Source organism: Triticum dicoccoides, chromosome 4A (assembly GCF_002162155.2).
Source record: "Triticum dicoccoides isolate Atlit2015 ecotype Zavitan chromosome 4A, WEW_v2.0, whole genome shotgun sequence".
Classification (NCBI taxonomy): domain Eukaryota; kingdom Viridiplantae; phylum Streptophyta; class Magnoliopsida; order Poales; family Poaceae; genus Triticum; species Triticum dicoccoides.
Genome location: NC_041386.1, coordinates 31,805,972 through 31,809,979, shown reverse-complemented (window position 1 = coordinate 31,809,979; position 4,008 = coordinate 31,805,972).

The following is a 4,008-nucleotide window of genomic DNA, read 5'->3' as shown; positions in this document are numbered from 1 at the left end:
CCGAGTGGGAGGGTCGCTCACCACTCGGTAGGATTTTCAAATACTTAGGCGAGTACTGGACTGCAACTAAGCCCTCGAGTGGGAGGGTCGCTCACCACTCGGTAGGATTTTCAAACACTTAGGTGAAACGGGTTCGCAGCTAAGCCCCCGAGTGGGAGGGTCGCTCACCACTCGGTAGGATTTTCAAATACTTAGGCGAAACGGGTTCGCAGCTAAGCCCCCGAGTGGGAGGCTGGCTCAAAACTCGGTAGGATTTTCAAACACTTAGGCGAAACGGGTTCGCAGCTAAGCCCCCGAGTGGGAGGCTGGCTCACCACTCGGTAGGATTTTCAAACACTTAGGCGAAACGGGTTCGCAGCTAAGCCCCCGAGTGGGAGGCTGGCTCAACACTCGGTAGGAAATTATTTTTACAAACTTAGGCGAAACGGATTCGCAGCTAAGCCACCCGCTGGGGGATTTCTCACGCAAACAAAAACAATAACAATCACTGGGCAAATTATAACGCTCTTGTCTTTGATAAATAAACTACAGAAGTTTTTCTTATTACATCTCATCCGAGTGAGAATTCAAGTATAAAAGGGAAGGAGCAGCTCCGCATTCCAGGCTCGTGGCTCATCGATCTGGCGATCGACATTATAAAGGTGGTACGCTCCATTGTGGAGGACTCTGGTGACTATGAAGGGACCTTCCCAAGTAGGAGCGAGTTTGTGTGATTTTTGTTGATCCACTAGGAGGACCAAGTCTCCTTCTTGGAAGGCTCGACTCTTCACATTTCTGGCATGGAATCGACGCAAGTCTTGCTGATAGATGGTCGATCAGATCATGGCCATTTCTCTTTCTTCTTCCAGGAGGTCGACTGCGTCCTGCCGGGCTTGTTCTGCTTCATCTTCAGAGTAGAGCTTGACTCGGGGTGCGTTGTGAAGCAGGTCACTCGGCAAAACTGCTTCGGCTCCGTAGACCAGAAAGAATGGGGTTCTTCCGGTTGATCGGTTCGGGGTTGTCCTCAATCCCCAAAGAACTGACGAAAGCTTGTCGACCCATGCACCTGCTGCGTGCTTGAGGTCGCGCATCAGTCGGGGTTTCAGTCCTTTGAGAATTAAGCCGTTTGATCTTTCCGTTTGTCCATTCGACTGGGGGTGAGCGACTGAAGCGTAGTCGACTCGTGTGCCTTGAGAGGCGCAAAAGGCTCTGAATTTGTCAGAATCGAAGTTTGACCCATTGTCAGTGATGATGCTGTGCGGAACTCAATATCTGAATATCAACTCTCTGATGAAACTGATAGCAGTGCAAGCATCAAGATTCTTGATAGGCTTAGCTTCGATCCATTTGGTGAACTTGTCGACTGCCACTAGCACATGAGTGAAACCGCTTCTGCCCGTTCTCAGTGGTCCAACCATGTCCAGTCCCCAAAAAGCGAAGGGTCGGACGAGTGGAATGGTTTTCAGGGCTGACGCGGGTTTGTGCAACATATTGGAGTAAAACTGACATCCTTCACACTTGTCGACTATCTCTTTCGCCATTTCATTCGCCCTTGGCCACTAGAATCCCGCTCGGTATGCTTTAGCCACAATGGTCCGAGAGGACGCATGATGACCACAGGTCCCCGAGTGGATATCATCAAGGATTATCCGACCTTCTTCCGGTGTTATACACTTCTGAGTGACTCCAGTCGCACTTTCTCTATACAACTATCCCTTTATGACTGTAAAGGCCTTGGATCGACGGACGATCTGTCGAGCCTCTTCTTCGTCTTCTGGGAGTTCTTTCCTTAGGATGTACGTGATGTACGGTACCGTCCAGTCGGGAGTGATGACCAAAACTTCCATGATCAGGTCGACCATAGCTGGAACTTCAACTTCAATCGGATCCGTGGCACTTTTTGGCTGCGGGGCTTCTTTAGTGAAGGGATCCTCCTGAACTGATGGTGTGTGGATGTGTTCCAAAAACACATTGCTGGGGATGGCTTCTCTTTTGGAACCTATTTTCGCCAAATCATCAACTGCTTGATTTTTCAATCGGGGTATGTGATGAAGTTCTAACCCCTCGAATTTCTTCTCCAGCTTTCTCACTGCATCGCAATAACCAGTCATGGCCGGACTTCTGACGTCCCACTCCTTCATCACTTGATTAACCACCAAATCTGAGTCGCCATAGACGATGAGGCGACAGACGCCGAGTGAAATGGCCATGCGCAACCCATATAAAAGTGCTTCATATTCTGCTTCGTTATTGGAGGAATCAAAGTGGATTTGAAGAACATATCCGAGCTTATCTCCTCGGGGGGAGACCAATACTACCCCGGCACTGGAACCATTCAGCATTTTGGAACCGTCAAAGAACATGGTCCAATGCTCCGAGTAAACCTGAGTCGGCAGTTGTTGTTCAATCCACTCGGCAACGAAATCTGCTATTGCTTGGGACTTGATAGCTTTCTTTGCCTCAAACTTGATATCTAGAGGAAGGAGTTCAATCGCCCATTTTGCCACTCGACCAGTTGCATCTCTGTTGTGCAGAATCTCTGACAATGGAGCGTCGTTGACGACTGTAATGGAATGGTCAGAGAAGTAATGTGCAACCTTCTTCGTGGTCATATAAATCCCATATACAAGCTTCTGATAACGAGGATATCTTTGCTTCGACGGGGTCAAGACTTCAGAAATATAATATACTGGGCGCTGAACTTTGAAGGCTTTTCCTTCTTCTTCCTGCTCGACTGTAAGTACTGTACTGACGACTTGTCCCCTGGCTGCGATGTAAAGCAGCAAAGGCTCTTTACTGATCGGGGCAGCAAGCACCGGCTGGGTGGAGAGCAGAGCTTTGAGCTCTGCAAACGCTGCATCAGCTTCAGGAGTCCACTCGAACTTGTCTGACTTCTTCATCAATCGGTAAAGAGGCAATGCCTTTTCACCGAGACGAGAGATGAATCGACTTAAAGCGGCCAAGCAACCAGTAAGCTTCTGGACGTCGTGCACTCGCACAGGACTTTTCATTCGGAGTATAGTACCGAATTTTTCTGGATTGGCGTCGATTCCCTGTTCGGAAACGAGAAAACCAAGTAACTTTCCGCTAGGAACTCCAAATGTGCACTTTGATGGATTAAGCTTAATATCATACCTCCTGAGGTTGGCGAAGGTTTCAGCAAGGTCAGTCAGCAGGTCGGAACCTTTTCGTGACTTGACCACAATATCATCCATGTATGCTTCCACATTCCGACTGATTTGAGTGAGCAAACACTTCTGAATCATCCTCATGAATGTGGCTCCGGCATTCTTGAGGCCGAACGGCATGGTAACATAACAGAAGCACCCGAATGGAGTGATGAAAGCTGTTTTGATCTCGTTAGGTCCGTACAGACGGATCTGATGGTACCCGGAATAGGTGTCTAAAACAGACAGTCGCTCACATCCCGTAGTCAGGTCGACTATCTGGTCGATGCGGGGGAGAGGAAAATGATATTTCGGACAGGCCCGATTGATATGTTTAAAGTCAATGCACATGCGAAGTGACTTGTCCTTCTTGGGGACCATGACAACATTGGCGAGCCACTCGGAGTGGTAGATCTCTCGGATGAACTCCGTTGCTAAGAGCCGAGCCACCTCCTCACCAATAGCCTTTCTCTTCTGGACGGCGGACCGTCAGAGATGTTCTTTGACAAGTTTTACTTTTGAGTCGACTCGTAGGCGGTGCTCAGCCAGCCCCCTGGGAACACCCGACATGTCAGAAGGCTTCCATGCGAAAATGTCCTAGTTCTCACGGAGGAACTGGATGAGCGCTTCTTCCTATTTGGAGTCGAGTGTTGTTGAGATATGAGTCGGAGCAGCACTGGGATCGGTCGGGTGAATGTGAGCCGGCTTCGTTTCGCCAGACGACTGAAATGCTGATTCTGTAGCGGGCTTCTTGGCTCGCAACAAATCACTCGGGTCTGCAGTCTTCTGGTATTCCTGCAACTCCACCACTGCCATCTGAGCATCAGCGATCTTTGAACCTTTCTGAAAACACTCTTCTGCT